Source organism: Eutrigla gurnardus, assembly GCF_963514095.1.
Source record: "Eutrigla gurnardus genome assembly, chromosome: 4".
NCBI classification, from domain to species: Eukaryota; Metazoa; Chordata; class Actinopteri; order Perciformes; family Triglidae; genus Eutrigla; species Eutrigla gurnardus.
The window spans coordinates 4,289,548-4,311,842 of NC_139918.1; the positions used below are offsets into that span (position 1 = coordinate 4,289,548).

At 41.9% G+C, this 22,295-nt stretch overlaps 1 long non-coding RNA gene and 1 gene segment (V, D, J or C); one reads left to right on the top strand and one right to left on the bottom strand.

The window, feature by feature from the left end:
• Positions 1 to 3,600, bottom strand: part of LOC311011899 (immunoglobulin lambda constant 6-like) — a 4,372-nt gene extending 772 nt beyond the window's left edge. The window contains exons 1-3 of the C gene segment in view: positions 2,993 to 3,600; positions 1,186 to 1,497; positions 992 to 1,066 (exon numbers count right to left, since the gene is read on the bottom strand).
• LOC311011713 overlaps positions 1 to 22,295 on the top strand; it is a 354,053-nt gene that overhangs the window by 234,291 nt on the left and 97,467 nt on the right. The gene's annotated exons all lie outside the window — the stretch shown is intronic.

The following is a 22,295-nucleotide window of genomic DNA, read 5'->3' on the forward strand; positions in this document are numbered from 1 at the left end:
CATATACACACACACACACATACACATACACGCACACACACACACACACACACACACACACACACACACACACACACACACACACACACACACACACACGTAAGTAACGTCCATATTCCAGTACTCTTATTTAATGATTATAGAGTATTCAACTCCCCGTTCTGAATGAAATGACAGGTGATGGTTACATATGACTCTGTGGTAAGAGCTGTCCACAAGTCTGTAGTAACAGCTTGTCCCAGATCAGCCCTCATAAGACATTTTTACATTCATATTTGACTTCTATTAAGGTTGTAGATTGAAGCTTTGAATGTCTATTGTTAATATGATGATGTCATTGTCCTAAACAAGTGGGTGAATTATGATTTTTTAGTTCTATAAATGTAATTTCTGGTGCTGTTTGATGGCTGCTAGACTTCCCCGTTAATACAGGTGCTGCCTCCCTTTGTCTTTCTCACAACAGTGAAAATGTAGTGTTTGAAAGGTTAAATGCCAACAAATATGGATTGAAGCAGAATGTTTTGTTAGATAGAAACATGTGAGGAGGAAATGTCAGGCCAATCTGGTTTATCCTCTTTTGAAGAACATTTGGTCTGACGACTAAGACAGTAACAAAGAGTAAAAAAGCTGAACAATAAATATGGTTGCTTGATATTTGGAACTGGTGTCCTAAGTCTTCATGCCCATCTCTTCTCTCATCAGAGTAACTTTTATTTAAAACCAGCTTTGCATGAAGACAGAGGTCGGCTACAATTTGAATGAAAGTTCAAAGGCCCTCCTTAAAAACAACCAATAAGGGCCCACCAAGCGTTGTAGGGATGGAGCCAACAATGATTTAAATAGCAGCATAACGGGGCGCCGCATAGCTCAGTCGGTAGAGTTGGCACCCCATGTATCGAGGCTAAGTCCTCACTGCAGCGACCCCAAGCAGCTTTTTATTATTCTAACATATAATATATATTATATTAAAGGGGGCAGCAGTTGATCTTACAGTCAGCTTGCTGCAGAGCTGGCAGGTCTGCTGGCTCTCTCTCTGGAGGACAGGAGGCAGCTGGAGCTGGAACCTCTGGAAGGGAAAAGGAGTGACAGTGAGTGATGTCAGTCGTCTGCTCCTCTGATATCTTGGACAGCAGTGCATCCACATGAAGCTGAATCACTGCTGAACAGTCACCAAGCCTTCAGTACCTTGTTCTGCTTGGGCCTCCACTGTGCCCCCCTCGTGCTGGACGGAGCAGCGGTATTTATATGTGCTGATCTCTTGTTGATGGAGCAGCAAGATGGCGGCGGCGTGTCCCGACTCTCTGATCTCCAGCTGCTCTCCCACAGCAGGGAGCACCTCCTCCTCCAGAGAACCATTCTCCTTTCGTCTTTTCCAGGAGAACCGGACTAGAGGAGGAAACATGTCTGAGGCCAGACACAGCAGAGAGCTCTTCCCCTCCAGGTGGGCTCTGGATGCTGCTGGGTACACGCTCACCACGGGCTTCATTACCTGCTCATCTGAAGTTTGACAGCAGCAACAAGCAGCACAGACACACATTCACACAGTCAACAATAACATACTATCATATACTATCATATCATTATGAAGATACCTTTATACAGTTATACCACTTTGTGTATTCAGAAGGGACTAATATACATATTATAACAATATTCACCTTCGTATCAAAGTAATTGTGATGATTTCAACATGTATAACATATTATTTAATTATCATCATATACTTAGACGTTTGTCAGAATAATTTGAAATGAATGAAATGTCAAATATGAATAATGACTGCTGTATATTATTACATACAAATGTTTAGATGTTATCAACATATGAGGGGGGATTTACATATAATATCATTAAATATGATATAATTATGAAGATACATTTGTATATCTTTATACAGCTTTTATAACCATGAAAAGTATCTTCATATAGTTGGATTATATTTCCTATATTAGGGCTTATATACATATTACTACAAGTTCTATATTCACCTTCACATAAAATATAGTTGCTAATATGATGATATTATGTTTCCCACCATTTATTTTAATCTTGCTTCAGAAAATGATACAAATAACAATTTTGATATATCATATGGTATAATATAATATAATATAATATTGACGATACATTTATATATCTTCATAGTGTTATCACATTTTGTTGATTCAGTAGTGTTAATATAGATATAATATTATTTGACATATTTACCTTCATCTCTAAGTAATTAAAATGATATCAATATACATGATATTACATATAATATATATTTACAAAAATACTCAAACTGCACACACACACAAAAGAAAATAAATGCATCATTCTTTCATAAATTTATTTTATAACTTGGGCAAATTCAATATAATATAATATATTATATTATAATATAATATACTTTCAAAATTATATTTACAGTAATATATTTGAAATCAAGTTGAGTATCATATACTATTTATATTAATAGTGCCTCGAGATACATGTGTGTCATTTATTTTTCTGAATCATATATTAAAAAACATAAATAATATGCATGAATTAGATTTATTGTACAATCACCTGCAGTATCTGTTTGCTGTTATATATAAATATGTCTTCCACAAACATACCGTACCATCTCATAACATGAATGTCATGAGGTAAATTTTTCTATTAAAAATGATTGAATTTTGATCCTCTACAACATAATTTAATACATTTCTAATATTGTATTCTGCTGAATTATTGAGATAATCAAATACTTTATACTTGTAACATTTCCAACATCAAACTTTTTATATTAAAATCTGTTTGATCTCCTGCAGAATTAAAGAATAACTTGAGTCGTTGTTTCAGGAATTATGAATCTTTTAATAGAACAACAGCTTCACGGCCACAAGAATTCTCTACTAATGAAGGAAAAACTAACATGAGAAGCCTGAAGCAGCAGAAACTCATTAAAACACATTTTCAACTTGTTCTATAAAACAACTGAAGGGACATGAAATATTCTCCTTACCTGTTACGTACAGTTTACTTCCAGAGAGAAAGACATATCCTCCACAGTGAAACAGAGTGATACAAAAACCATGTCCACGATGTTTCTCTAATCCAGTGGTTCTCAAACGTCTCAAAGTTTAACTTAATTGAAATAACGTACAAAAGAAAAAAATGCAGATATTTGTCCATGTTGTACAAATGAAAAAGCAACTTCCATTTAAACTTTTTGTAATGTTGGTCATTGCTCCATCAGTCTGTGAGCTTTTTCCAAAACAGAAAAATGGAATACATTTCACTTTGCTAGAATGAGAACAAAGCCATGACCCTGAACCCAGGATAAGCGGTAGACGATGGATGGATGGATGGATCTCTTCAAGGCGAGGTTGCAGGTTGATACTGACACTCTCAAGTCATGTCTTAGATCTGTACTTTGTTTTCAGTGAGGCGACAGCAGAAAAGCCCATCTCACAGAGAGAGGATGTGGTGAAGGGAAGCAGAGTGAATGCTCCCCTCCACACCAAGCCAGAACTCACTCATGTCTGGCCTGTAAACCTCAGCCTCAGGGTGGAGGCAGATGTCATCTCAATGAACTGGTCCTCTTCATCAGAGGTGAAATCAGTGAGTGCTGCTGCATTGAATGGATCCCTCACTCAGTCATACAGGTAAGGGAAGAGATGGGAATCACTGTGGTGGCTCCAGAATCACTGGTTTCAGCAAAACCCCTCAGATTCTCTAAGGAACCAGTATTTTCTTGAGAAAGTGGTCTGCCCCACATCTCAAGCTTTCCCATGAATGTGCTAATATTGTCTGCCAGGTGAGGAAGGTGCTTGTCTCTGCCTTGAAGCTGAAGATTTAATTCATTGAGTTTTCTAAATATATCGCTGAGATAGGCCAGTTTCATCAGAAATTGTTCATCACTAAACTTGCTTGCAACGTCATGAATCTGCTCCTCCATAAACACACAAACTTCCTCTGTGAGCTCAAAGACTCGGGACAACACTTTCCCTCTTGAGAGCCACCTAGCCTCGCTGTGAAACACCACAGCTGAATGTTCAGCTCCATCTCCTCACATAGTGTGGAGAACAGACGCGCCTTCAGAGGTTTGTTTTGATGAAATTTACCTCACCATCGGTCAAAACCTCGCTTTGTTCAAATGTGGTTTGTGCTTGTTCTAAAGTTGTACTGCGTTATACTGAGGTGCTTCTGATGTTGTGTCCAACACCTCAGAGAACTTAATACCAGTTCAACATCACAACATTCTGCAAAATAATAATACTAATAATAATACATTTAATTTGTAGAGAGCTTTTCCACACACAAAGACGATTTACAGAAAACAAACAAACAAACAAACAAACAAACCAAATAAATAAATGAATAAAATAAATGAATAAATAAATAAATAAGACAAAGCCAAAACAGAGCAGCAATCTGCTGAAATGAGGGAAGGGGCAGGGCGAGGAGAAGAGATGGGTTTTAAGGTGGGACTGAAATATGGTGAGGGACTCAGAATCATGGATGGTTTGGGGAAGGGAGTTCCAGAGTCTGGGAGCTGCCCTGGAGAAGGCTCAGTCCCCAAAACTACAGATGGTTGGATCTGTGGATGGAGAGGAGACCGGCTGATGTGGATCTGAGGGGCCGAGAGGGTTGGTGGGGGTGCTTTGAAAGTGAGGACCAGGATTTCTAGGGGATGCAGTGGGAGAGGGGAAGCCAATGGAGGTTCTTTAGGACCGGGGTGATGTGGTCCCAGGTTTTGGTGCGGGTGATGAGTCCTGCGGCTGCGTTCTGGACCAGTTGGAGTCAGTTGATGGAGCTGGAGCTGATGCCATGGAGGAGTGAGTTGCAGTAATCCAGTCAGAAGAATGAAGGCATGAATGAGTCTTTCGGCATTGGAGGGTCATAAAGTGTAATCAACACCTCTCTAAACGTGCAGTACTTTTAGCTTTGTGGACCCAGTAGACGAGCAACTTAGTGCCAACAAGTGTGTGAGAATCCAGCGTGAACATTTAGCGTCCACATGTGTCTTTCAAACAAACTGCAGGTACACATGATGGATGTGATCAATGAACACATTTATTTCTATTAGTATGTTAACTAAACTTAAAACTTCCACTTTCTAATTACACTTTTTAGGACAGCAGTATATTCCTTTGCAACATTACCTTCGGGCTGGTTTTCAGTCGATCAAGTTCGAGGAGTATTTTTTTAAACACCTCAAACGTTTTCATCAGTTGTTTTGGTAGTTGAGGTTGATGGCGTATATCAGCACCATTAACATGGTGAAGGCACTTGGAACATCCAGGTTCTCCAGGACTTCTGTTCCCTCTGTCACTATCCTTGCACTGGCTGGATCAACATGATGGCCCCTCATCATGGTCCTTCATCTGTAACCTGCACTTCTCCATCCTGTTGGAAGTAGATCAGAATAAACATGTTTTAAGTCATCCCATTTGAAAACATGGTATTGTATTTGAGTGTAACACAAAGTCCAGTGTGTCAGAACTAAGCATCTGATTTACCTACCAAGTGTTCTTTGAAGAGATCCTCATCCTTTTCTCAGAGACGCCTGCCTCAAAGAAAAATACCTTTAAGGCTTTAACAGCAACACGACACACATGAAACTGAAAAACACCAAGTAAAATACATTTGTCCCAGGTTCACTTTCAGAACAGACCAGCAATGCAACTGTTGCTGACCAGACCTCAATGACACCAACTTAAGTTAGAACAAAAGGAGACACTTAACCTTTTACCTTGACAGTGTCAACACTTCACGTGTCTGATGTAAATGAACGTGAATTAATTCAGCTACCAAAGTGAAACTGTGTTGAAGTCACTATTAGCTAGCTAGTACCGTTGCTAAATTAGCTTGATTTCCCCTGAAGTTAAGTGCTCGGTGAAAACGACATCTTTAAAGTTACTGTTAGATGAAGGATTCTATTGAATGGGTGCCATTTCCGTCCACAGGACATTACATGTATAAATATGCATGACAATTAACTGTAAAATACATTTTATTATTAAGCAAAGTGTCCTGCATATCGGTCCAATTGCAAATTTAAGAAATATCATTTCAAACATTAAAATAAATTACCTAGAACACTCAAAAATAGCATTTTAGGCCTTCCCCAGCCTCTGACTCTACACTGTTTCATGCAATACAATCATTAAAATCCTTCAGAAATCTTAATTGTCTTGCATTGTTTGGTGAATCCATACCCCATCTCTGATTTGCATGCATTTAATTCCCAAATAGTCCATAATGATTCAATTAAAATACACATTTTATTCGTGTCCCCAGGTTTTCACACAGTCCTGTTAGCCTGACACATAATCCCTTCTGGAAAAAAACTCCCCAAGTCACATGTTCAACAGGAAGTTGGTTCATTTGAATCTTCTGAAGGCCATGGGAAGACCAAAAGCAAGTTCTCACAGTTACTTTTCTGTATATTTAATGATATTTTAGTGTTGACTGAGGGTGTCATTAATGGTGTACATTTGTGCTACCTAAATTATTTTTTAGATATTATTTGTTTATTTCAAAAATAGCATTTTTTGGTCAACCACTACATTGTTCTCTGTGTCCACATGTTTTTAGCAGAGATGCTATGTGGCTATTTTTGGTGAATTTTCTAATTCTATGCTAAAAACTCAGTCCTGTTACTCTTATGTGAGTAACGGGACTGAGTATTGTTCAGTACTGAACAGTATTAAACAGCTGAACCTGCTGCTGCAAAGGGTTTAAAAGACAGACAACATCAAACATCAGTTTGTCCACTACAGGGCACTGAGACATGGCTAGGAAGCACATGAATGCTTAAATCATCTTGGTTTTTCAGAAAATGACCTCTGCACGTAGAGCACAGAAATACAGGCTGTTCACTTCAGAGCATCACACCAGCAGGCGACACTGCACACGGGGGTCCTCTATGTGCACACATCCTCCAGCCCAATGCCCTTCTGCAGTGTCAACCAGCAATCTGGCAGCACTTGTCACCAGTGCTTGATTACTTATAGAGTGCATATCCAGAGGTCTCCACAATCCACTTTTACAGGGACGGCCCTTGCTCTCAGTATAAACAGCGAGGGGATTTTTATCCTGTTTTGTACTGAGCTGTTCTGACGAGGGTTCACTGCTGGAACGTGGATCTTCTTCGAGGCGAGTGACGGGAAGGGTCCCCGGACGGTGTGGGAGGGGCCCTGAAGAGGAGGGCTGGTCTGGTCAGCAAAGGGACAGATATTCCTGACGCCACAGAGCTGCTGTGTTGAAAAAGACAGACACAATCAAGTTTTTGTCAACGAGGAAACAGTTTTGGAGATGCTCAAAGATCTGCCACCAGTTCCATCCATATGAGGAGACATCAGTGACCCTATAGCCCGGAGAACTGACATACAGGGATGTCAGCTGCTTGTGCAACACAATGTGAGCTGCGACTGTTTCAATGCAAAACGTTTCATCTTCAGTCATCAGCTTCATAAAGTCATTTTTTGTCACAAATATCAATTATTTCAACATGTCACCAAACATTTCTTCAAAATGAACAATTAAGGGAAATTGAGGGGAAAGCAAAGGAATTAGTTGAAATGCTTTTAATATTGCTTTTTAAATGGCACATGAGTTTTGGTAACAGGACTGAGAAAAATGCATCCATCTTTCACTTCACTTCTAAAATAATCATACAGTTGCCTGAGATGGACCAATACACATTCTGAACAGTTAAATATGAATGTTTTTAGATTTGGTGTTTAAAAAAGCTAAAAAATAAGTTCAATTTGGAAGAGTTACAACTAGCAAATGGCACTCATTCATTAGAATCCCTCAGATACAGTTAGCATCTGTAGCGAATGAAACACAGCAGAAACCATTTCTGACCAAATCAGTGATATTGGACAAACATTGCCGTTGCTCCTGTCACTCACATGGATGTCGGAGGATTGCTCCAACCTGGCACGCAAAAACAAGTCAAGTTCAGGAGTGTCCTTAGTTCTAATGCACAGTTGAAACTCAATAAAGTTACACTGACTTAGTGTTCGCTGTTGTTGAGTGAACAAAGTTAATAAGTCAAGTTCTTTTTTTTCAGTTTGACCAACTTCTTAAAACTAGTTGTTAACTTACTTAAAGTACATTTTTTATGCTGTTAAATATCTTTATTGTAAGTGTCATCCATGAAGCCCATGAATCATTTCTTAGAGTGCATGTTGGAGTATATTGAGGTTCAGAAGTGTTCTTGGTACCAGAACACCCGAGGCCAATGATCATTGATCCACTTTGTAGTACTCCCCAATTCACTTTGTCACAAGCCTTGTACCTGATTGTGGTCGACAACGACTCTGGAGTCTTCATTCAAAACAGGGAGACAGATAAAACCAATGTCCCGTACTGGAAGTGATTCCTTATTCCTGTTGTTTTCCTGGTTAAAAGCATTGTGGACTAGTATATCTCTAAGATCTGTGTTCCTTCTGTAGAGAGAGATCCCCCAGGACTCATCAGGAGCAGATTTTCTGTCTGATTTTGAAGTTGAATAATTTGTTCATCAGGATGTGAGGTGTGATTGAAGTGTTCCCTTCGTGTTTTGAGCAGTGTATATCCATCTAGCCTGGGAACACATTGGGTCCCCAAGAAGAGCTGGAAAGTGTTGTTGGGGAGAAGAGCATCTGGAAGGCCCTCCTAAGCCTTCTTCCTCCACGACCCTGTCCCGGTTAAGTGGAAGAAAATGGATGGATGGATGATGAACTGTGTTTCATAATTCATGTTCCCCTCAGGATGAATCAGAACAACTTTGATGATCCTCTGACTTTAATCTCAACATTAGAATGTGACCAATACGTTGGTTTGTGATCAAAAACCTGCAGACTCATGACATTTGTTGCTCAACGTCCTCCCTGATTCATATTCTTCTTGTGTTTACAATCTATAACATAGTTGTCAGAATTCTTCATGTTTATATTTTACTATTTTGATCTATTTTGTACAAACCAATTGTATTGTATGCCTGTATTTATTACTGGTAACCAGTCTATCACAGGGAGACATGTAGAGACAGACAGGTAACCAGTCTATCACAGGGCTGACATGTAGAGACAGACAGGTAACCAGTCTATCACAGGGCTGACATGTAGAGACAGACAGGTAACCAGTCTATCACAGGGAGACATGTAGAGACAGACAGGTAACCAGTCTATCACAGGGAGACATGTAGAGACAGACAGGTAACCAGTCTATCACAGGGCTGACATGTAGAGACAGACAGGTAACCAGTCTATCACAGGGCTGACATGTAGAGACAGACAGGTAACCAGTCTATCACAGGGAGACATGTAGAGACAGACAGGTAACAGAACATGTAAATCCACACAGAAGGAGCCTGAACCCAAACTGGGAATTGAACCCGGGACCCTCTGGCTGTGGTGACACCATCTCCACCACCCTGCAGCCCTTCATCTGGATTATGTTTATTGTGTTCTACTAATTTGTGTTCATCATGGTGCCTCGGTGCCACTTTAATGCCCTCACTGTGTGGAACAACAATAAACCTGCTGGAATATCTTATAAACATATGAATGAATATGAATTGAAATAAATGATAAGCCCTCATTTCAGTGTGTTTGTGACTGTGGCTCATATCCTGGTGAAATATGTGAACCTGGGCTGTGGTTCACTGCTCTCTTCCTGTCACATACACGGTGTAACATCTTTCCATCTGTTGGTTTTTGTTCAGACTGCAGGGAACATTTCTCACTGTGGGGCCGTCACACCAGCAGTAGTAGGAGGCTGAATGACTGAGTTTAACATTCTGGATCTTCAACTCACAGTTGTTCTGTGTCCACACAGCTGAGAAATCACCTCCCTGAGGATGATTGTAACGTTTACCAACTTGACCAGTACTCAGAATATCCAGAATCCCTCTGAATGTTTCTGTGTCTCTCTTCTGGAGCCAGAGTATGAAACCACACTGGTCAGTTCTGCAGCTGAAGGACACGCTCCCACCAACTCTCCTGGTCAATGTTAAATCATCCTGAATCAGCTCTGCTGCCATGGCAACCAGCACTTTAGAGAAACAGACAGGTGGATGAAGGTGAGTGTGACGTTGTTTGTTAACGGTGGACTTTGTTGGCTCCTGATTGGCTGGAAACACTCACCTGAACACAGACAGCACAGAGCAGCAGCCGAGAGGAACAGCATTTTGTTCAGTGATGTTTCCTCTGGTGAACCTAGGGAGAAGTGACGCTCTGATGCAGCTGAGGCCAAACAAAGAGCAGCTGTGAGATCAGATGAGGGCCACATGGTTTCCAACAGGTCCTCACACCTCCCATCAGCCCCTGCGGCAGACAGATAAGCCCGTCTCTATTTTTTTAGGTTTCAAAGCAGCAGTTTTTTGTGTGGAAACAACAACAGCATCGAGTCAAACATCCACACTGTGACACCACTGTAAAAGATCATATAATGATGAATTCACAGCAGGAAGCTTTAGTTTTATATCTATCATATTCATAATAGAATAGCTTCTCTTTTTCAGTGTGTGATTCATCAAACAGACCTTCCATCTCACAGAATTCTGTCTGTGTTGAATCTTCTTCTTCAGATACAGTATCTGTTGTTGCAAACAGAAGCCTCCTCCGGTCAGCTGACAATGAAGCACACCGCATCGCCAGAGCAAGACCGAACGCTGGCACCTCGGAGGCAAAGCGGAGGCATTAAGAGAGAGAAACACTAAAGATATGTGGCAGACCGTCCAGAATGTCCGAGGCTACAAAAGCAGCAGCACAGTCAGCTGTCAGGTCTGCCCCACCTCCAGAGGACCGGCCACTTTGAGTATCCACAGCACATGTGAGAAAGACCCTGATGAGAGTGATTGTGAGTAAAGCTGCTGGCCTGTGGGCCACAAGAAATCCTCCTGATGGGAACATTACAAACCGCTGTGGGATGTGCACGGCCCAGGGCAGGAGCGCTCTACAGCGGGGGATTAAAACCACCCAGAACATCATTGGTACCATCCACCATCCACAGTTCTAGTGAAGCAGGCTGTTGATGACATGGTGAAGCCACACAGCTGTGCTTCTGCCTCTAAACACTCGTCGTCTATGAAACAGGTTGTATTCAGGCCAAGGTTGGAGACAAAACCAAACTATATCAACAAATATGTCATTTGTGACTGAAACAATGCTAGAAGTGTTTTCTCATGGGATGAAAATATTAGCTGGACAACATCGTTTGTCTGTGAAAAAGATAATATGAATAAAATATATATGATATTATGAATAATCTTTATGTTGTTCTGGTATGTTCCCACTTTAAACATGTAGTTATCACCTCATAGTTTATATTTCAGTACTTTTCTCTGTTCTGTGTTGCTGCTGTGATGAATGAAACCTTGACGCTGCTGCCCTCTAGTGTCGGCAACACCACACTGTTTCAAACTCTACTGCTACTCTCCCTCTTTCTACTGTTAGTGCCTTCTCATGTCGTTGGCTTTATTGCTTGTGTTTAGTGTTTCATCATTTTATTTCAGGCCCACATCTTAATATAAATACATATAAAATGTACTATTTTTATTTCACTGTTTGTCTTTTGTTTCTGTTTCATTTTTAAGTCAAGTCAAATGTTTTCATCACAATGCCTCAAGGTCTTCTGTGCTTCCAAAACCCTCCATCCTTAGAGCCTCGACTCTGGACCCTCATCATGTGATTGTTTATTTTAAAGAGTTTATACATAAAAGAAAACATACTTATTCTTATTATATTCCATTTCTGCCAATAAATGCTTTGATTGTCCAGTCGGTCTACAAGATAAGATGATTATTGGGTCTCATTCACGATATCATCCTAGGTTTTTTCTTAAATTTGGTCTCCGTGACAACTGTGTTCTTAAAACGATGAATCCCACTTTCCTTGTAAGTTGAAGACGTGTGCCAGTTGATCTTAATGAGCAGGTAAACGTCCTGCCAGTCGCCATAAAAGGCCATGAGACTGCAGGGCCTTGTGACCTCACAGGGCCTTGTGACCTCACAGGGCCTTGTGACCTCACAGAGACTAAAAGCCTAAAACAGTATTGTGGTGTTTACAGATACAGTAACGTCAGTGATGCTAACAGGCTACTAGGACACAGAGTGATGCTGGTTTCAGTGCATTTATAACATGTTAACAGGCCTGAAAATAGACTGGAGGAATAAACTTTATCGTTTTTAAATACTGTCATGGATGAAACTAAATGAACACTCAGCAGAATACTTGATTACTAGAAGAGAATTGTTATAAGAATTCTGTATAACCTCATGATTTTAGTCTTCTTTGTTTAGGTCATGGCCTTAAGGGTCTTGTTAGTTTTACCTAAAAGCCCTAAAGCCATATTTTAAAGTGTACTAATTGTTATCAGGGGCCTTGTGCACATGATGTCTTGTTCTACATGAAGATTAACTGTTAATGACGCATTATCTCCTGGACCTTTAAAAGACTCCAGTCACAACAGTGATTTGAGCTCTTCCTCTGTAGCATCCTCATACGTTGTTGCATTGTAACTGCTCCTCTTACAAGATTAAAGTCCGACGACGACTTTACTCCTCTGTCTCTGATCTTGGGTGAATTTGTCCGTTCACGAACAAATTCTTTTAACATTTTGGCGCCCAACGTGGGGTCCAATATCTGTTTCTCCTCTCCAACCACCGGACCTGAACACCTTGCAAGGGGGAGTCCGGGACTTAGTTATCACTGCATGTGTGTTCCCCACTGCTCCGGTTCCAACTGTGCCGTAGGTCTTCTTCTCTCTGGGAGGATTCATACTAGTCTTGTTCTGTACTGCAGCAGTAGACCCTTTTCCAGGACCTTGCTTGCGCTTGCCATGCTTTAGTGCATGACTCCATGCAGGGGACATCGTCACATCACTCCCCCCGCCAGCTGTGTCCTCAGTGACGGACAACGCCGAGGGCCTAGGTGCAGGCTCCCTGTGACTTGGACCATGGTGCTGGGCCCCCTCACTGGCCATGGTTGTGGCTGCATTCCCCTTGCTGGCACTGGGTTGCTCAATCACACTCAGGCGTTGGTTAATGTCGGTGGTTATTCCACGAAGGTTCTCATGCAGTCGACTGCTCGCTCAGCATTTTTCATGGAGGCTATCTCTGCACTTAAACCTTCAATCTTACTAACCAGGCGAGAGACATCAAGGCTTTTGAAAGTCCCTGGTGGTAAATCATCCAAGTGATAGGACATAAAGCGAGGAGCATTCTCACCAACCTCATTCAGTATTTTCCGACAACTCTTCACATTGTTGGCATCTTTCTGCCGTCCTTTGTGAGCTACACAACGCTGCCTCGTGCCAGGACACAGCTCAAACAGGACCTGCTTGGAGCTTTCAATCCACTCTGAAGACTGTGCCCCAGGATGACATTATCCTGATGGCTGTAAATCACTTTGGATCAGTTTGACAGCAAGGAAGCTTAACAGTTCATCTTCCACGATAGTTCTGCCATCAGTAGTGGTGTAAATCACAGGTTTTATCCTTTGTTTGATAACACGCCATGCTGCTGTGTCATCGTCAGTGGCCATTTATAGAATAAAGCATCAATGTTTTTATTTGCACACATACCTACAAATAGCAAAACCAGAGAACGAGATCATTTTGCAGTGGCCTCTTCATTTTTTCCAGAGCTGTATATGTGTATAGAGATGGATGGATGGATAGTTCATTTGACGTTCCTCCTCTCATCCAAGAAGCTTCTTCTGCTCTCACTGACTAGTGGGGAGTTCAGATATTCAACCTCTGATTGTGAGAGTCATGTGACTCCTAGACCCACCCAGCCCTCAAGAGAAACTTGAGTCGTTCGCACTTTGGTCCCCCACCAAAGTGTGAGTGGGTCCCGAGCCATCAAGTGACCTATTCACACAGGAGGGCTGGGTGGGTCCGTGCCATTCACACCCATTATAACATCTGAAACTTCACCAAACTCAAACTGCGATATCGGGAAAACCGTACGGACCATCAACATGAATGTCTGACCCAATAAAGTCCACAGTCTTGTGAACGTTTTAAACGCTTAATCATGTTTGGAAGTTAAAGTATGGCGAACTTTTGTGGTGCTGAAGTCAATGAAAAACCAATGTAAACATTTTTAAAAGCAGTGGTTACTATGGCAACCTGAAAGTTCTTTTCTTTTTTTTCATTTTGGAATGTACAATGTGCTTTGATGTCTTTGATGTCTTTGATGACTGGTGACATCACGTGATACCTGAGTGTATAAATACGAGCAGTGAACAGAGCTCAGCGTGGAGTTATTGGAGTTTGGAGAGAGAGAGACCTTTTGAGAGATAGTGAATTGAGAGTGAATAGATAGTGAATTTTTGAACCTTGAACAACTTTGTGAGAGTGTTATGCAGATACTGCTGGAGTCCTTAACTGCTGTATTATGAGGGAATATTGTATGCGTCGATCTTCTGTCACCCGCGTCTGTCTCCAGCCCAGGCAGCCCGAGATGGGGCTAATTACACGGCGGGGCGGAGTCTATAAAAGACGGCCGTCTCCGGGGCTGGCGGGTCCTTTTTTTACGGCTCTCGCGGTACCGTCTCTCTGCGAGTGCGGGCTGCTGTCTCTGCCGGTTATGGTCGTTGCTGGGCGCAATGGCACTGCGTTGGCGCCACGCGCCGCCATTGTCCTTTGTTTGGACCTAGCTTTCTTTTGAAACTTTAGCTAAACTTCTTAGTGCGTAGTCCTTGTGGGCTGCCCACTGTCAACCCTCCTTAGTGAATTTTTGTCATTGCTGAGCGGGTGGTGATTGGTGACGGGTCTTTTTGGCACGGTTTTATGTTAGGTTCAGGGAGTGTAGGGAAGATAGTTTCCCGGAAGACTCACCTAACTCCATTGTGTTTTCTGTTCAGGGTCGGGAGCCAGGCTGCTTTTCTTTTGAGTTAGGTAGTCTTCGGTTTATTTTCTGTTTTGTTTTACACAGCATACACCCCCTACAACTACATAAATCACCACCTTGTTCATCTTTTTTGTTTTGTTTCTGGAAAACGGTAATAAATCCCTAAACCGTCACCCTCTGTCTTGACTCTTATTATGTTATGTTGTACCATTATTCTTTCTGTGGACACGTAACATAATAATGGGGCTCGTCCGGTCGTCTGAACCCTAGCTGTGACTTTTTTTTTTTGACCATATGGCATATTTCAAGTAAGATAGTTGGAAGTACGATTAGCATTACGGTGATATTTTTTTTCGCCACTTGCGCGTTAAGTATTTCTTTAACTTTTTTGTTGTTGTTGTTGTTGTGCAACGCATTATGTTTGACCTTGAAGCTTTTGTGCCGGCTCCTTCTTTGGAGGCCTTGTCGTCCATTACTAGAGATGATCTTGTGCTCGTTGCTGGCCACTTTAAAATTGAAGTTCGTGGTTCGCCGGTCAAAGCGGATCTCCTGGAAAAGCTAGTGGCTGATCTACGCAACATGGGGGCATTGGTAAAAGAAAGTCCTGAAACTCCTGCTCGGCCATCTACTGGTAAACCGGACTTTACACCTACTAAAACTGCCTTAGAATGGAAGCGTTTAGAGCTTCGCGAAAAAGAGGTTGCTTGGGAAAGAGAGAAATCACAGCTAGAGGCTGAAAGACAAGCAGTGCGTGATAGAGAGCGCAGAGAGCATGAACTGAGAATGAAAAGACTTGGAGATGAAACAGGCTATTCCCTTAAAGAGTTGGAGATCCAAGCTCTTCAGTCTGGTGTTCGTATCCCTGTCGGACATGTCAGTTTTGATGTTATACGTAATATTAAACTTGTTCCGCCCTTTAATGAGAGGGAGGTTGATACGTTTTTCGCACATTTTGAAAGAGTTGCTACAGTTCTTAAATGGCCTCGCGAAGTGTGGCCGATGACTTTACAAAGCATATTCCAAGGCAAGGCCCAGCAGGCATATTCCTTGTTGTCCTTAGAAGATGCGGCGGACTATGATAAAGTAAAGCAAGCTGTGCTACATATTTATTCGCTTGTACCTGAAGCGTACAGGCAAAAGTTTCGTGATTATCAGAAGCGTGAATCGATGACTTATGTTGAGTTTGTTCGAGAGAAAGAGATGCTGTGTAATCGTTGGCTAAATTCACAGAATGTAACGACTTTTGAGGGTCTCTGTGATTTACTCATTGTTGAGGATTTCAGGAATTCCCTACCTAAAAATGTAGCTACATATGTGGGTGAGCACAAAGATCTTACGCTGTCTAGCGCTGCTGTACTTGCTGACGAATATGTGCTTATAAGAAGAGATGCAATCTCTTATCCTGTTAAGTTTCAGAATCATGGTCAGCAACGGAACTTTAATGTGGCCAAAGAAACTGTAGTGGAACATGCTCAAAATGATGATAAACGTGTGACTCGTCCAAAGGATCCAATGGTTTGTGGGCACTGTCATAAGCGTGGGCATCTTATCGCTAATTGTTTTAAATTGAAACGTGACAATAAGGTTAAGTTCACGCCTAAGACTGGCTCAGAGTTAGGTCTTTGTGTTTCCACATTTCCTCCGACGTCTCGGAAAGACGAGAAAGTGAGTGACGTCTTTGCTCCGTTTGTGTCAACGGGCTACATTGCTTTAACAGGCAACCGCGAGGTGCGTGTGCCTGTGAACATACTGTAATACATTTTGTGGTTTAAGATGTTTAGAGTAGCGTCAAGCTGCCACTACCTTTGTTAACCCGTTCTGGTCCAGTATTAGAGGTCAGAGAGCACCCACCACAGACAGATATGTATAAGAATAGACTATCTTTATTTCCAATTAATATTTAGGTTAGGGACGTCTGCACCCAGCAGGCCAATGAGAGCAGCTCCAGCAGGTCAGGCAGGTACTCCACCATCCGGCGACACCAACACTGCATACAAGAGAACACACCAAGGGACACTGCACACAAATCACACTACACACCAGGGGAGCTCAAAAGCACACTGGCTCCTTAGGGACCACTACAACATAACGGGTCGAACCCCACTCTTAACACTAGGGGGAGGTAGAGCGCTGCAAGAGTAATGAGCTGCCCTTAACGGGGCCACTGGCACACTGACGTCAGTTCATTAAAAACCTTTTAAAAAGGAAATCATATAAAACTCGGACATTAACTGACAAGACTACAAATAAGTTTATATGAAAATGATTAAAATAAAGGACTTATCCTGCCCTGGTCTGGTGACGAGACCCCCCGTGGGGTCTAGGCAATGGAACTGGGCTGTACACTGGAGAACAGGCCGCTCAGCTGGCAGGCTTGGAGTCGTTCAGCGTGGTCGGCGTCACGGATATGGCCGCTGCATGAGAGCACAGGTAAGGCACGGCTACTCCCCCGGGGCCTCATTTATAAAGCTTGCGTACGCACAAAACGGGGCTGGAAACGTGCGTACGCCACTTTCCACGCAAATGTTGTGATCTATAAAAACCAAACTTGACGGGAAAGTGTGCGTACCCGTAAGCAAACTCTGAGGCATGCTTCCCGGTGTTGTGCCAGTGTAGGTATCCCCGACAGAAATTGTTTCCCCTGGCTGCGGGAGCTACTTCCTCTGTCTATTTTGAGGGGGGGATACAAATTCTGGCAGACAGGTAAACGTCTGAAATAATCTGTTTCCCCCCCATAACTTTGTGTATAAGAGAAGAAACTTGCTCATAATCACAGAGGTTATAGAGTAGTATCTAAAGAACACACAAAATAAATCATTTGATGCTCAGACTTCATCTGTCTACTATAGTACATTTCGAGCTTCCGCCTGAATGAATGCGCGCTACCGCAGCCAGGGGAAACAATTTCTGTCGGGGATACCTACACTGGCACAACACCCGCACTCCGGGGAGTTCCTCCGCCCCTACGCCGCTCCCTCACTACAATACTTAGGGATACAGCTGCTTCGCAAAGTTTCATTCTGGAGAGTGTTTTGTCATTTATTGAAAAGTCTTATGCTGGCGAGAATATCCTTGTGCAAGGTTTCGAAATGGGCTTTGTGAATGTCCCTCTCCATGAGGTTGCGCTTGTTTCGGATTTAGTTGCTGGTGACTTTAAAATGGGTGTACGTCGTACTCTCCCAATTAAAAATGTGCAAGTGTTGCTGGGCAATGAGGTTATGGGAGGCATGGTGTTTCCTTCGCCCGTAGTAACTAACTCTCCAGTCTCTCAATGTCCGGACAATTTAAATGACAATTTTCCTGGAGTTTTTCAAGCTAGCGTCCTTACGCGTGCTATGGCACAGCGTGCAAAAGAAACCCAGGCCTCAGCGCAAGATGAGTGGAGGGTTTTCTACCAAATTGTTGTCCCCGTGTGTTATCGTGGTCACATATTGAGCGTTGCTCATGATCACCATTTATCTGGTTATTTGGGTGTGACAAAGACACTGGATCATATCACCCGATATTTTTATTGGCCAGGTGTTAACCGTGATGTTGCAAAATACTGTCGTACGTGTCATGTGTGTCAGGTTATTGGAAAACCTAACCAGGTTGTTCCTCCTGCGCCTTTACAGCCAATACCTGTCTCCTCCGAGCCGTTTGAACATGTCATTTTGGATTGTGTTGGTCCGTTGCCTCAGACGAAGTCCGGCAGTCAACATTTACTCACAATTATGTGTACGTTAACACGGTTCCCTCATGCTGTCCCTTTACGGAAAATTAAGGCTCCAGCCATTGTGAAGGCTCTGATTGATTTCTTCTCTATGTTTGGCCAGTGGCGCCTGCAGACATTTTTCATAGGGGTGGCCAGGTGGGGCCACTTAAAATTTTGGGGTGGCACACCACAACTAAAAAGCCATAATTTCAGGAATTTTATTATATTAGTACGATTACTAATAATATTTTATTATACTGGAGTATATAGGCTAGTAGAAAACTATGAGAACGACTTGAGGAAATGCCTACTGATATACTTTTATTGTGTTACACTTAATATTAATAATGATCTAATCTGCATAGACTAATAATAGTACAGTTAACATTTTGAGTCCCACAACAATCCCGTTTCATTGTGCTATGTGTGATACTGTAGGTGATTCATTGTTTTTTAAAATAGGCTAATTATTCTTTACCTCAAAAAGACAAATGTACTGCTTAATTTAAAGGTGCACATTTATTGTAATCAAAACAGAAAAAGCAGGCACTTTCAGATACAAACAGAAACACTTGACTTGACTTATACAGTATGTTTCAGAAACAGTCATAGATTCGCTATTTCCCACCAGGGATCAATAGTATTTCTGATTACCAGGCTTACATTATGTTTCAGAACAATTTTATTCACCTGTTGCTGTTTTTTTTTGGCAAACATCCACAAAGTCATCAAGATTTATGGCCTAAGCCCTTCTTGATTCCACACACTGCAGTTATATTGTGATGAAAATGGAAACACAACATCTTTCTCACAAAATGTGGGACTGCAGGGATTCAGGGCCTGTATCCCTTTCATGATGACACAGTTTTCTTTAGAAAATCTTCTCCTCACCTCAGAGAGAAGCACATCAATGACTGGAATAAATGAACCTGTCCGAAATAACTCCTTCTCTGTGTTGACTTGTCTTTGAACTATTTGAGTGAACATGTCCTTCAAGCCTTGAGCTTGGTCTGACCTGACGGCCTGGAGGTGTCACACTTATGCTGCATTTCTCAGCAAGACTCAGAATATTGTCCCAGATGTCATTAAAGAGAGAGCCCTCTCTGTAACTTTCCAATGTGCCAACAAGAGCATCAACCAGTGTGACAGCTGTGCCCAAATCGAGTTGCGGGGACTGTAAAATATCAGATAGATATTTTATATCAGCAAGAACACTAGTGAATGTGACCAGGTGAGCAACACATCTGAAATCTATCTGGGCTAATAAACCCCTTGCCTCTGTGGCTCTGTCACCATTTTGCTCTTCTGATATTTCTTTTAGTAGACGTACGATGGCTGGCAGTCTGTCTTTCACTGTCTTGCAAGCATTATGCCTACATGCCCACCGTGTGTCTATCAGCCTTTGTAACTCTCTTGGGGGCCCCTGAAACATCTCCCTCTGTATCTCAAGCCATCTTTGATGCACATATGAACCTGACACAAAGACATACAGTTTTTGCAAAAGTGAAAAGAAGCAATAAGCTTCAGGGATGCATTTGACACTGTCAACTAATACTAAGTTTAAACAGTGCGCGTTGCAGTGTACATAGAAAGCTAATGGGGCCTCTGATTTAATGCGTGCTTGCACACCTGTGTTCTTTCCGCTCATAACTGAGGCTCCATCATATGCTTGCCCCACAAGGTTTTTTTTGTAGTCAAGACCATGTTTCTGCAAAATGTGTACTATTTTCTGTGAAAGTGCTTCAGCATCCAGGCGCTGTGCTGCCTCAAAGGCAAGGAAGCTTTCACATACTGACCCATTGTAATAGGATCTAATTACAAAGGACATTTGTTCTTTCTTGCTCAAGTCTTTAGTCTCATCAACCAAAATGCTGAAAGCCTCACTTTGGGCAGCTTCACTAGTTAATGAGTTGCGGACCATTTCAGCTACAATCAAGTATTTCATTTTGTGTATCATGCCCAAGGTATGTTGCATTTCTTTGACCTGTCATTTTTTTTTACAATGGGATTGTGTTTGGCTAGCAGTTCCATAATAGAGAGAACATTTCCTTTATTCTCACCTTCTGATTCTTCATGTGCTCTCTGTGCAATGTTCTGTGTAGCTGTGAGGAGCAGGGTTTCTCCAACTATTTTGATGTACTCTCTGTTTTCCCTCACTAACTTGTTATATTCTGCATTTAAGGAGGCAGAGAGAGAGGATGTGCTTGCAGTGGACTTTTCAAATTCTGCCCATGCTAACATCGCATGAGTATGCGCTTCGGATTTGGCATGGCCTAAAAGTCCCCCATCTTTGAAGGTTGCCTTTTTCCAATTTTTGAACCCCTCTTCGGATGTAAATACTGAATCACCTGAGTTAGGGAGACTGAAGTGCCGACAGGCATAACAGAAGGCCGAGTCTTTACTTTGTGAGTATTCCAGCCATTTATGTGTGTTGTACCAGTCTTTAGAGAAGCACCGACTTCTGTCCTCTTGAAGGGTTCGAGGGAAGGCTTTGAGATGTGGCTGCTTGGGCTGCTCTGCTCTTGATTGGGAGATATCTATTAAGAAACAAGAGACACAAACAATTATTCTGACATTACAATAATAATAATAATATAAACTAGAAAATTCCCCCGCTGGGAAATTTTGAAAGGGCCACGGGGGCTACTGCCGGAGTGTATATACATTACGATGAGATTCTTCGCGATTTCAAATGAGACGGAGTTGTTTTAGAGGCAAATACAGAGACTGCTTGCTGACTGAGCTGTCAGAGTAGTCCGTTTTGAGTATTGTGATGTACTTCAAAAACTGTCCACCAATCAGAGCACACCACTCGTGTCTCCATTTTAAAGTTTAAATGGAGTTTCTAGGTGAAAGTGTGACTGAGCAGAAGACGTTTGACTAAAAAAACTAAATTTCCCGCTGACTGCTCCTTCCTGTCCACCAATCAGAGCCCACCACTCGTATCTCCATTTTAAAGTTTAAATGGAGTTTCTAGGTGAAAGTATGGCTGAGCTGAAGACGTTTGACTAAAAAAAATACATTTCCCACTGACTGCTCCTTCCTGTCCACCAATCAGAGCCCACCACTCGTGTCTCCATTTTAAAGTTTAAATGGAGTTTCTAGGTGAAAGTCTGCCCGAGCAGAAGACGTTTGACTAAAAAAAATACATTTCCCACTACTAAATGTAGTTTTTAGTACATTCCTGTCCACCAATCAGAGCACACCACTCGTCTCTCCATTTTAAAGTTTAAATGGAGTTTCTAGGTGAAAGTCTGCCCGAGCAGAAGACGTTTGACTAAAAAAACGACATTTCCCACTACTAAATGTAGTTTTTAGTACATTCCTGTCCACCAATCAGAGCACACCACTCGTGTCTCCATTTTAAAGTTTAAATGGAGTTTCTAGGTGAAAGTATGGCTGAGCTGAAGATGTTTGACTAAAAAAAATACATTTCCCACTACTAAATGTAGTTTTTAGTACATTCCTGTCCACCAATCAGAGCACACCACTCGTCTCTCCATTTTAAAGTTTAAATGGAGTTTCTAGGTGGAAAGTCTGCCCGAGCAGAAGACGTTTGACTAAAAAAACTACATTTCCCACTACTAAATGTAGTTTTTAGTACATTCCTGTCCACCAATCAGAGCACACCACTCGTGTCTCCATTTTAAAGTTTAAATGGAGTTTCTAGGTGAAAGTATGGCTGAGCTGAAGATGTTTGACTAAAAAAAACTACATTTCCCACTGACTGCTCATTCATGTCCACCAATCAGAGCCCACCACTCGTGTCTCCATTTT